Source organism: Crotalus tigris, unplaced genomic scaffold (assembly GCF_016545835.1).
Source record: "Crotalus tigris isolate CLP2741 ecotype Arizona unplaced genomic scaffold, ASM1654583v1 scf7180000017841.2860490, whole genome shotgun sequence".
Classification (NCBI taxonomy): Eukaryota; Metazoa; Chordata; class Lepidosauria; order Squamata; family Viperidae; genus Crotalus; species Crotalus tigris.
This window is the reverse complement of record NW_024096667.1, coordinates 2,435,942-2,450,009: the sequence shown is the minus strand read 5'-3', so window position 1 is coordinate 2,450,009 and position 14,068 is coordinate 2,435,942.

The following is a 14,068-nucleotide window of genomic DNA, read 5'->3' as shown; positions in this document are numbered from 1 at the left end:
TCATTAATTAATATATTAATTATGGAATTATCACTTTAAACATTATTGATCGTTAATTAACTATTTTTGTTCTTTTTTTCTTGTTAAAATATAAACCAAGACAACACGCTGTACACCAGGCACTGGAGAGTGTTCTAGTTAAAAACCAATAAAATGTTTATTTTAAAAAAATTCATAGATGTTTTGTGCATACTTGCTGATATGCATAATTTTGTATACTTTTTTTCCTAATACAAGTGTGTTCATATACACTTTCTCTAATGTATGTTATTTTTGTCAATTACTTCCTGTGATTTAATATGTTTATGAACAATTTGTATATATTTTTAAAGTTACAAACCACATCACAAAAATGAATTGCGTCATTGAGTTCTGGTTCACATGGAGATTTGTGGTTATCAAAACAAGATGTTCAGACTGAACTAAATGCATTGGCCTATCTGTAATTTTCTAGTATATGTTCATTCATAAATTCTTACTGCAAGAACCAAGGAAAAATGAAAAGACACACTGATGCATTATTGTTGTCCAAAAACATCTCCTTCATCAGTTTAACAACCCAACAGAACCCTTTCCCCAATGACTAGTTGCTCCCTCCCAAAATGTGTACAGTACCTTTGGTTTTGCTCCTAGCCAGTATGACATCACTAATTCCTAATGTAAGACATTCTGAAGATTCTAAATGATCCTGGAAATCAGCGCTCCTTAGATTTATTTCCTCACTTGCACCATACTATCTGACAGCACCTAATAAGTCTTTTGTATGGCCTGGCTAGTTGGCTAATTTCTTGATTTGGGCTTAATGTATTCTGCATTGGTACCTAGGTACTCATCATTAATTGGTTCAGTTGGGAGGTGCAATGAATACCAAAAACAATGAGTATCAAACAACCTTTTTGTCTTAAGGAATAATATAGTGAATCATAAGGCAGCCGACACTGATAAGTACAAGCTTGTACATTGAGTACCAAACAAATGATGAATACTGGAACAAATTTTTCACATCAGAATAGGTTGAGTACCAAATTCGATGAGTTTCAAAGCCGTTGGGTAGCAAGGTATCACTGTATTTGGAAATTATAGTTTATGCAGTCACAGAATTGTGTATTTTTTAAAGATATGATTAAACAAATTTTGGATGAGTAGAAGTAGAGAAATGATTTGATTGGTGGGGGCGTCATTTAACAGGAGGAGAAATGGAGCTAGGAATCTACTTTTTTTTCTGCATTTTTTCACACTGGATCCTCTGGCTGCTCACTCCTGACTTAGCCCAATGTGTGGACCCAATGTATATGTATGTAGTCAATGGCATCATTATCTTCTCCTTCTCTTAGAGGGATTACTAGGGTCTTCCTATGAGCTATAATAGATCAAATAACTCAAAAATGAAGAGTTACTTTGCATCAATTGTTTGTTTGTTTATTGAATGTGTTTGCTGCCCATCCCACTATGAGGTGACATATCAACATCACTTTTTACCACAGTCAGTTTCACATTGGGCATGGATATAGACATAAGAGTTTTGCTCTTCAGCAGGTCACTGTAAAAGTATGAAAGTGAGAAAAGAAGTTTATTGTGATTTTGCTGAGAAAGTAAATTTGAATCATTTCACACAAATATGGAGTTGGAATTTGGTTGCTGTTGCTGGCTGCTATAAGAATAGCTGATGATGGAAAGAAAGAAGCCTTGAGGATAAATGGAATTGTTAGCAAATGATTTAACAGTGAACAGGGAGTAAGAGATGAGTGTGTGATATGAACAAATCTATATGGAATGCTTCTGATGACATCAGAGGGAAAATATATTGTTTGCAGACAAAAATATGCATGAGCAGGTACTTTTCTATGCAGCCAATGCTGGGCTTTTGGATAAGAAACCAGTTTCAAGAAATGTTAGACAATTGTTAGATGCAGTGAGGAATATGATCTGAAAATTAATAAAAAGCAAGGTAGTTCTGGTTGATTGAGAAGTGGAATCAATATTTTCAAATTCCACATATGGGAAAAATAGAATTTGAGAAATTGGCTATTAAAGATGGGGGAATGGATAATTACATACTAAAGATGGAAGAAAAACAGCAAACGGTAGCAAAGTAATCTGTTGTAAGGAATGTTATTTGTGGAAAGAACTGAACATGACTGTGGCAGGCATGTCAAACTCGCGACGTCACGTGATGTCACACAATGTGTCGGAGCTTTTTCTCCATTGCCGGCAATGGGGTGGGTGCGGTTTTGGGATGACGTGTCCGGCCCATAGGCTAGCAGTTTGATACCCCTGGAACTTATAGTATCATGAATCTGCCCACTATGTTGAGAATTGGGTATGATGGGAGAAACATAAAAAACTGAATGCATCAGGAATAGGTGAATTAAAAAATCTGGGAGTAAAACCACAAGAAATAGGATCAAAAAGGAATGGATGCTGAACAAATATGGTTTAAATAGAAAAATGAGTAACCAGTACAGAAAAAAAGTATACTGAGGTGGTTTTATGACAGAGAAAGAATGAATGAAGACTGAATCATAAAACAAAAGGACGGAAGAGTGAAGAATGGAGGGACCAAGAAAATTATGGCTTAATGGAATTGATGAGGATTTGAAAAAAGAGAACTGACTTTAAAAAAGAAAAGGCAAAGCTTGAATGAATGAGTAGATAGACATGATGGAAGCAAGGAAGCTTTGCAAGGACCAAAAGGTAGAGAGAATGTACTTTTTGAGAGCATTTTCACCAGTGAATAGTGATGGTGTAAATTAGATTTAGTTATAGTTGCTTTTTCTTTCTTATTTCATGCCTTCACTTTTATTACTCCATTTCTGCACTTCGCATAATGTTTATTCTGAAAAGGAATAGTACAATGACCCTCTAAGTATGCTAGGATCATAGCAAGCAGGTTATGAGAATCCATCAGCGTAGGCAGGATTTAGCCCAGATGCAGCTAATGGAAAAAGTGGGGAGAGGAGACCCAAGACTGATATGTCTTCCATCCGAGCCAGTAAATATTTATTTTACAGTCTTTGCAGCAGTAAATCAGCACCAAGTAGCTTTCCAGTTGGTAAACCAAATAATGTCTTAAATTGGTCAACAAACATTTTTTATATTCATTCTCCTAGCTGAAGGCAATCCTTTTCTACAAGTCCTGATACTTTCTTTTTCATACATCTCGCTTTCTGTAGGTGTATCTCAACTGGGCATAAAATCAAAATTGCCTTATACTCGCTTCAGTTATTACACAATACATCTATCTGAAGTTAGGACTATGTTTGACTGCACTTGGATGGAAAAGCTATAGCAGGAAATGGATTTGCGTCATTCTTTATAAGGCAACAGTCATTTATCCTTCTGGGTGGGATATGTGGTAGCTTGCTACAAGCTAAGGAAAGAAAAAAAAAGAATATGGGCAGAGGGGAAGAACTTTGTCGACTGCTTTGTCAATCTGGCAAAATAATGTTGTAATTGCAGTGCAAAAATATATAATTTTCTCTCCCCAACACCATAAGAATATCTACTGAACAGCACAGATGTCTACAGATGGGGTGTTTGCCAGCTTAGTTGAACTGAGGTAACATTTTGCTTAAGGAATACCAACTCAGAAATTGGGTGTTTGATAACAAAAACAATAAAATATCATAACTTCAGGACTGTATTTCTCTCAGAGAAGAAACTGTTCCAGCTTTCATTATCTTTGAGTAAGGTGAAGGGAGGAAACAGAGAAACAAGACTATAAATTTAGGTTTCAGGCAAAAGCATAAACTTAAGATTCGTGTGCTGTTTACACATATGAATGTTCTCTAGTTCAGACTTGGAGGAAGCTAATCAGTTCAACTAATAAAAAAATGTGGGTGAGGTGGGAATAAGAAATAGGAAATTCTAAAAAAGAAAGAAAGAAAGAAACCCATGTCTCTTTGATGCCCACTTATTATTCCAAATTCTGGGCTGAATTTAGCTTTCAAGGAGAGAGAGCTCACTTGAAATAGACAAGAATCTGTAAAACAGGAACAACTAAACATTTTCTAAGCTTTATGTAATTATTGTTATCTTACTAAAGTGATCATTTACTTACTATTCAGTTTTATCTGAGATTAGCTTGTTCTTTCTAGACGCACATTAACAATATAGATTGTACGAATTATTGACTAGAACCTAATACTTGGAAATCAGATTACATGGATAAGATTTGCCATTGAACTATTAATTAATTAACAGTTGGGAGATTCTTTGATTATTGATAGCAGTAACGGTAGTTACAATTTTTAATCCCTCTGTTTTAAAATAATTGTTGCCTCAGTGGCATTCCATTCATTTAAAAAGTAATAACTCTTATGAATGTTCCTAAAAAAAATGGCTGGGTTATTTTGACAAAATGAGGTAGAAATCCCAAGTCACTTGACTCACATGTCTGCTTGTCCCTGCTTGGAATCTTGGTCTATATAAAATTCTAGCTACCATGGGTGGGAGATTATCAAGCTGTACCTCTGGCATCTCAAGGTGAAGATTTTGATGACAAATGCAAAATTAGAGAAGATCTCAGTTTGAGATCGAGAAGAGCTACACATCTATCAGAGTAGTTCCAGTTGAACAAGCTAGTAAGAGCACAGAGTTGACTTAGTGTAAGATATAGTGTTGCTCTTTGAAGGCTGTGTTTTCAGAGAAAAGAGGGTTATGAAGCTAGAAATGCCATTAATAGTCTGGAACTTGGCATATCTAGAAAAAATGACTGACCCCATTTCTCTTCAATACAGAATGCACTTGGTTATACTGTTTCGCCTTGTTTTTATGGATTACAATCCCCAGTGAGGTGGATGAGGTTGGTTTATTTTTGTAACTATATGTATAGGATATTTATTGTTATTATTCTTGATTGTTTTATTGGGTTTTTAATGTAGTTGTCCAGATTCACTGCTGCAAAATGAGCAGCTACATAAATTGATTGAAATAATAAAAGATCCTCTGAATAAAAGACAGCTTATAAAACTTACATATTATACCAATAGGTTTCTCCCTTGTTAGGACAGTGTACAGAAGCAAGCACACTGTATATTGCAATTCCCTGTTGTTATTAGCCTTATACCCTGTGTGTTGACCAGATACCTTTTCCTTGGCCTCATATCAAGATTCTCAAGAGATATTAAAAAGAGCAGGCAAAATTCCAACCCACCAAAACCAAAACAATCACAAGTGATTTCCTTGGAAATCAGACAGTCACATCATCCCAAATATCTCTGCAATAAGGAAACTGAGAAAAAAAAAGTTATATATTGACTGGAGGAAATATTCTATAAACATTGTCAGAAAAACCAAAGGATGGAATAGGCAGAAACAGCACCACTACTCTTTGTATTAGGTGCCAGAAGTTCCTACAAATCATCCCACTTCAGATTTCTCAATGTACCTTTTCAACACACGGATTGGTAGAGAAAGCCTCTGCTTGGCTGTCCAACTGCTTGACGCAAATACTTGCAACACAATTACTGAAAAGGTCCTTGCTGTAAGGCCAAGCTGTTTTTAGTTCATTTTTTTTTTAGAAATTTGGTTTTTTTTCTCTCTCCAGCTATGCATAAGGTCATGGGAAGCATCATCAAACTCGCTCCAAAGAAGGCACAACATGTTGACTGAATACAGAAAGAAGCACAGAGTTCTGAGAACTTCTAAGGAAGATTATTGAACACCAAATTAAACATACAACTGGTTTTATTCTTCAATCTACCTAGTCAAGTTAACCAGCTAAATTGTCAGCTTCTTCAGTTAAGAAAGCTCAAAACTACTGTTTATCACCTGCTGGCAGAATTTACCCCAACCTACACATGGGATCTATGGAGATTCTCAGTCATCCAGGTCATAGTTGTACCAAAGATGCTTTTTCATGAGGCAACTGGACTATCTTGTTTTTCTTTGAAGTCATTTTGCTTCTCATCCAAGAAGCTTTTTCAGCTCTGACTGGATGGTGGGGAATGGAACGTCTTCAAAGAAAATCAAGAAAGTCCAGTTACCTTGTGAAAAAGCATCTTTGGGATATACATGGGATTCTTAACATATTGAGAAGTAGAAGACTGGCTCAAGGTTGACTCAGCCTTCCATCCTTCCACGGTTGATAAAATGAGGACCCAGATTGTTGGGGGCAATATGCTGACTCTATAAACCGCTCAGAAAGGGCTATAAAGAACTATGAAGCAGTATATAAGTCTAAAGTGCTATTGCTATATTACATTTAGGGATATTATGTAAATTAGGCAACAAGTTTCATTATCATTCCACTTCCTAGTATCTTCTCATCAGCATATTCATCTCTGATCTTCTGAGCATCATCCTGCTATTGCTGCAACTCTTCCTGTCAGCTTCAGTAGTATGTTTTACAACAACTGTAACAACTGTTTTACTCAGTTTAGTAATTGGTAATTGGTAACTTAGAAAACCTTAACAACCATTTCCCACAAACTGGACTCAACTGGGCAAATCATCTTCCTCATTACATAACATCGATGCATCAATATTTTTACTCATAGTTGTTCCTTACCCAATTTATAGCCTATTTAGAGATTTACAGAGAACCTTGAAGGGATATATGAAACTCATCAGAGCAGAAAATGGCAACTTGTGGCCTGCCATCACACAACAGTTAAATCAAGATACTGAAATTTGGTACTAAAATGGTTGAATATAGGTAACAATATAAGGAAAAACATGAGAATGTACAGTATTTGTTAGATTAGGCCTCACTTTCATCCTCACTTAATTTTCTACAGGCATGCAGATACACAGACCCAAATAAAATGGGCCAAATGAGTCATCGGATGGCTTTCTGCTATTCTCTGAGCGGTGAGAAGGCTGCCTTTGAGGGCTGTCAAGTCCTCAAACATGCTCTTTCCTTAGATTAGAAAGATTCTAGGTAACTCATGTGACTTTGCCCCACAAGAAACCCTGGCTTCTATCCCTGCCTTAACAATGCACCAAACTGATTATCAATCTAGACATTGTAACACACTTTTTTTCTTTCAGGGTGGGTGATATTTTTTTCCAGGCAAATCATTTGTTATAAATCACGGGCCCTCCAGATTTGTGTGTGAGTTTTCACTACTTTTTCACTGACCATAGTACAGTTATTCAAATTGTTTGGTTGAACTAGCTAACCATAGTTTAGATAATTGGAAGGAATTATTATCAGAACTCACATATTGATACCATGTAGAAGAAGACATTGAGAATCAACTGGCAAGCTTGGAGATAGTTAAAAGAAACACTGATTGATTCGTCTGTCTTATGAGAATCCCAACATTCTCTATGCTGGGCTATGGGAACATGAAACACTACAAATGTCACCATAGAGATATAAAAATATATACAAGCATAACATTTGGTCTTCCATGATAAAAGGTTTAGATAACAAATGAGCTGGTCATCTGGAAAGCTTCATACTCTATTATAATGGCCACAAACAGAATTAACATCCTTCTTCCCAATTCACTTTCAGTTAAACATCCTTGAGCTTTTAAATGCTATCACGCACTTTTCTACAGCATATGCGCAAAGCAGTTCACGATTGTTTATTGCCCCATTTATTTTTCTTATTGACTGCCTTGCATTTGATATTTTAAGCACCACTTGATTCAGGTCGACTGTGAAACGTAATCAAATATCTGGAGAGAAAAAAAGCCTTGTACCGATCAGGTCATCAAGACAGGAAAGCAGCTGGCCCCTTGAATGGACTGGATATGTGATGCAGGAATTGCTATGGAAACATCACCTGTACATTCTATAGCAGTGCTAAAGTTATAAACTTTAATTAACTGCTTTCAACATTTCCAAGAGCTGCTTCCATGCGGTGTGCTAAAACACATTGCAAACACAGTAAGGGTAAGAAATTAATAAATGAAGCATTGTTTTCCACAATAACCAATTTCCACCAAAAGATATCCTGCTGTGGCAGGCTAGTTGTTTCTGCTTTTAGCGATGCTACTATAAATTAGAAAGCTTTCCCTTCATTCTGGAGTAGGTAGACACTCAGATTCTACTTAAATACTTCCAGTGGAGATCCCTCCATTTCGAAGAACACACTGTTCCATTCCCAAACAGCTCTTACTTTTAGGAGATTCCACTTAATTGCAAGATAAAATATTCATCCAATGAATGTCCAGATCCAATGTCTGTTCAAAGCTCCTACTTCTTCTGTATGGGAGAATTCTGTTTCATCTTCTACATGACAGAATAACTGAGTTGGAAGGGACCTTGGAGATCTTCTAGTCCAACCCCTACTCAAGCAGGAGAACCTATACCATTTCAGACAAGGGCTGTCTGTCCAGTCTTTGCTTAAAAACCTCCAGTGATGGAGCATCCACGACTTCTGGTGATAAGCTGTTCCACTGGTTAATTGTTTTCACTGTTAGGAAGTTTCTCCTTAATTCCAGGTTGCTTCTCTTCTTGATTAGTTTCCATACATTTTTTCTTGTTCTGCCTTCAGGTGCTTTGGAGAATAGGTGGAAACCCCCCCCCTCTTCTTTGTGGCAGTTTACAGATGTCTGGAGATTAAGCATAGCCATTATTTTCACTCATGTTCAACAAGTCTTGACTTCCCAGCATTATTATAATAGAATGTTGAATTATGTTTAATAAAAGCAACACAAAGCAAGAAGCTTAAAGGAAATAGGAAGGAAAAACTGAGAGAGGATCAAATAAATCAGAAGAACCTTTTAAACTGTTTGGGTCACACTAAAAAATACATTAATGGGGATGCCAGAAGAGTCTACCAGGGAAGGAATAGAATAGAATAGAATAGAATAGAATAGAATAGAATAGAATAGAATAGAATAGAATAGAATATAGCTGGAAGGGACCTTGGAGGTCTTCTAGTCCAGCCCCCTGTTCAAGCAGGAGAACCTATATCTTCTCAGACAAGTTACTGTCTAGCTCTTCTTAAAAATCTCCAGTGATGGAGCGCCCACGATTTCTGGAGGCAAGCTGTTCCACTGGTTAATTTGTCTTCATTGTCAGGAAGTTTCTCCTTAATTCCAGGGTGCTTCTGTCTTCGATCAGTTTCCAACCATTATTTCTTGTCCTACCCTCTGGTGCTTTGGAGAATAATGTGACCACATCTTCTTTGTGGCAGCCCCTCAAATACTGGAATACTGCTATCATGTCTCCTCTATTTCTTTTCTTTAGACTAGCCAAACTGAAGTCCTGCAGCCGTTCTTCATATGTTTTAGTCTCCAGGCCTTTGATCATCTTAGTTGCTCTTCTCTGAATTTTTTCCAAACTCTCAACAACTTTTTTGTGATATGGTGACCAAAATTGGCTACAGTACTCCAGGTGAGTTCTTACTAGGGTTTTATAAAGCAGTACTAATACTTCGTGTGATCTTGATTCTATGCCTCTGTTTATGCAAGCCAGGATTGTATTAGCTTTTTGGGCTGCTGCTGCTGCACATTGCTGGCTCATAATCAAGTGATCGTCCACTAGACTCCAAGATCCCCCTCCCTATTTTTAAATCAGGTCTCGCCTAATCTGTACTTGTACCTTTGATTTTTCCTGCCTAAATGTAAAACTTTGCTTTTCTCCACATTGAAACTCATTTTGTTGGATAGGGCCCATTGTTCAAGTTTGTCAAGATCTTTTTGGATCCTGAGTTTGTCTTCTGGGATGTTGGATACTCCTGCCAGTTTAGTGTTCTCTGCAAATTTGATGAGCTCCCCTTCAATTCCCTCATCTAAGTCATTTATGAAGATATTGAAGATGGAACCTTGTGGTACCCCACTGCTTACTTCTCTCCATGTGGATGTGATGCCATTGAGGACTACTCTTTGAGTACAGTTTGCCAGCCAACTACAGATCCATCTGGTGATGATGTTGTCCATTCCACCTTTTTATAGCTTACCAAGGAGTAGGTTGTGGTCTACTTTATCAAATGCCTTACTGAAGTCTAAGTATACTATGTCCATAGTATTTCACTGGTCTATTAGTTTAGTCACTTTGTTGAAGAATGAAATAAGATTGGTTTGGCATGATCTGTTTTTAACAAATCCATGCTGGCTATTAGTTATAACTTTGTTTGCTTCTAGTTGTTCATAGATCTCTTTTTTATTATCTTTTCTAGGATCTTCCCGGGTATTGGTGTTAAACTGATTGTCTGTAGTTTCCTGGGTCTGTTTTTTTCCCTTTCTTGAAGATGGGTACCATATCAGCCCTTTCCCAATTCTCAGGTATTTCCCTGGTGCTCCAGGATTTTTGAAAGATATGGTGCAGAGCTTCTGAGATAACATCTGCCAGCTCCTTCAGAAATCTGGGATGTAATCTGTCGGGTCCTGGTGATTAATATTTGTCAAGGTCGGATAGATGTTCTCTTACCATTTTCATGCTTATTTTAATTTTTATTTCTAGTTTGTCTTTTGCAGTGGTTTTTTTTTGGTATGTTGGGCTATACGGTAGTTTCTTTTTGTGTGAACACTGATGCAAAGAATAGGTTAAGCAGTTCTGCTTTCTCTGTGTTGCCTGTTATTTCCTTTCCATCCTCTCTCTTTAGTGGACCTACAGATTCCTTAATTTTTTTCTTGTTGTTAATATGTTGGAAGAAACTTTTTTTATTATCTTTGATTTCTATTCTATTTCTATTTGTTCTGAGCCTTTGCTTTCCTGACTTCATCTTTGTATGTTCTGACTGTCTGCTGATAATTGGCCTTAGTTATGTGCCCCTCTTTCCATTTTTTGTATTTGTCCTTTTTGTCTTTCAGTTTGTCAGAGAGATCTTTGTGCAACCATGCTGGTTTCTTCTTGAATTTCTTGTTTTTCTTTTTCAGCTATTGTGCTGGTTTGGGCTTTTATGATTGCATATTTCAGAGTTTCCATGCTTCTTGGGTTGTTTTCCCCTTTAGGATTTTCATCCATAGAATCTTTCCTAGGTTCTCTCTGAGTTTGTTAAAATTGAAGTTTAAGACACTGGTTGGATTGTTTACTATTGCTAGTATTTGCATTATATTAAATTCCAGTATGACATGGTCACTTTCACCCAAGGATCCGGCAACTTCAACTCCCTCTATCACTTCTTCTCTATTAGTAAGAATTAAGTCCAATGTAGCTCTCTTATTAATCATTGCCCTCTAGCCTGATTAAAATGATGATGCCTTTTCCTTCATCCTCTTTTGCTCATTTACTTTCATAGTTCTATTTTCTCCTCCCTTAATTTCTCATAACCTAAGCTTGTAGGATTTTCTTGCTTATATCACTGCCAATTAATCATATGAAATGGAAATTTCAAAAAGGGGGAATTGTGGAAAAACCTTAAGAATGAGAACATTAGCTGGCTTTTGCAATAAGAATTCATCATCATGTTGAACAACCTGATATGTAAAGGAATAAAGTTTGAGAAACTACTGGACAGTCTTCTGATATGGATGGTGATGGTGATTACATTTGCCTTTTGCTTTTTCAAATTCTCATTTTTCTTTTTGAAAAGCACATCAACTCTATCCAACACAACTTTCTTCATTTTTCCCTTCTGCTCATTTCATTCACACTTGACCCAAATTCCTCTATATCTTAACACTTCTTAAATATGCCATTCCCATGGCACTTAATTTACTCATGTGTTTCTCCTGACACATCCAATCTTCACTTCTATATAACTAAGTAGCTTCTCTGTCTTCTTTCTTTCCACTTTCTAATCATTCTGTTGGAATGTTGATCTGTGTTCTAATACATTTTCACATAGTACTCATTCTGTCAATTCTCCTCCTGCATTCTACTCTCTCTTTTTCCCACTTATTTGCCTTTTCCTTCATGTCCATTTCTCTAAAATCCATACTTGATGTTACAAAATAACAGCTTGTCCAACATTCATAATCTTTCATCATCCTTATATCCTTTGCTAATTCTCTGTACACATACACACAGACATATATAAACCACATATCAAATTCCTCAGCTGCCACTCTTAATAATTCTTGAACCCCCAAATGGGCCTATAATTTTTCAGTATTGTTTTGCCTATTCTCAACCATTCATACATGTAAACTATGAGAATAATTTTGTCCTAGAATCACATTCAGAATATTGCACGGAAGAGAAAAGCTGTTATCAGTTCAAGTGTCCTATGCCAGGGCTTTTCAACCAGTGGTACGGGTACCACCTGAGGTACATTGGCACCTGGCAGGTGGTACGCGACCATCCTAGAAAAGTGGTAGTGGGGGAGGGGAATGAGCTGAACTGGTGGCAACACCACACAAGCCTGAGTGAGAGATGGCTGGAGCTGCAGGGCTGACAGGGCTCAGCGAAAGCGTGAGTGCCAGGCTCCAGCTGGAGCTCGGTGCTGATCCTGGCACTTCTGCTGAGCCCAGAAGAAGTGCCGATCAGCTGGAATGTTGCAGCATCTCCAGGGTCTTGTGATTTACATTCAGATGCTTGGCAACTGATTCATATTTATGACCGTCACAGTATCCCAGGGTCATGTGAAGTGACAAAACCTGTTGCAACCACCCAGCAGATGGGGGGAATAAAAACCAAACGCCCCCCCACCCCACCCCCCACTGCCAATCCTCAACAGATATGCTCACAACAATCTCGGACAGGAGGAAGAACGCCGCCGGGTGGGCAGGCAGGTGTCTTGCTCATCTGTGGCTTGGGGGGCACTTTTTTCAGTCCCATTGTAACTTCGAACAGTCACTAAGCAAACTGTTGTAAGTTGAGGACTACCTGTACTTTATCACTATTTTCCTTTTTTTTTTTTTTTTGGTCATCAAGTTTTTGACACCTTGCTAGACGACTGGTGGTACTCAGATATTGCCATATCCTAAAAGTGGTACAATGGGTGAAAAGGTTGAAAAGCCCTGTCCTATGCAACATTCTTTGCCAAGGGTAATGCCGATACCAGTAAATTTGGACACTATTGGGCAGAATGTCGCACGGGCAATCAAAACTTAGTTTTGCCCTTTTAAAGGTATGATATTTTGTGCAAGCCTGGATTTCTACTAGATAATATCACTGTAGTTTGCTCACATCCCACCAACTAAGATACATGCTATGTATTGATACACATCCAGAATGCAAAAAACAAACAAACAAACCTAGGAATGCAATATGGTTCATAATACCGAAGGAAATAAAAAACAGGTGACCTGATTCAGTCTATTAAGTGCTGAGAGGCGATATCAAGGTTCTTGCTCTTGTCTATGAGGATTATCTTCAAATCAGATCCAGACAAGACATTCCTTCAGAGGACAATCCTTTGACAACCAGTATATGGATGATTCAACATTTTAGCCATAGCAATAGCACTTAGACTTATATACTACTTCACAGTGCTTTTACCACCCTCCCTAAGCAGTTTACAGAGTCAGCATATTGGGCCCAACATATCTGGGTCCTCATTTTAACAATCTTGGAAGGATGGAAGGCTGAGTCAACCTTGAGTTGGTCAAAATCGAACTGCTGGCAGTCAGCAGAATTAGCCCGCAATACTGCATTCTAACTACTGCGCCACCATGGCTCTTTTTAGTCACTTCATTCTATCCAATTTTTCAATCTTTTGGAATAGTTTTTCCTGCCTCCCAAACCCTCAATAGTCCATGGCCGAGGTGGCGCAGCAGTTAGAGTGCAGTACTGCAGACCACTTTAGCTGACTGTGTTCAGCAGGTCAGCGGTTCAAATCTCACCGGCTCAAGGTTGACTCAGCCTTCCATCCTTCCGAGGTAGGTAAAATGAGGACCCAGATTGTTGGGGGCAATGTAAATATATCTATACATTGCTTACTGGTGTACACCGCTTAGAGAGTGCTTGCACTTAAAGCGGTATATAAGTCTCATAAATAAATAAATAAATAAATAAATAAATAAATCAAAATACGGACACTGGTTACTCTCTCTCTCTCTCTCTCTCTCTCTGTCTCTCTGTCTCTCTCTCTTTCTTTCTCTCTCTCTTTCTCTGTCTATTTTGTGCATCAACCAAGAACCAAAGATAGCAATACAAATGCTTGGCTCAGTGAGCCACTAAACTATTCTGTAAACCAGCAAATATCCAATTACTACATTCCATGTCATCAGTGTCCAGTATTTCAATTCCAAAATGCCATCTTGAGATGGGAAATAAATTC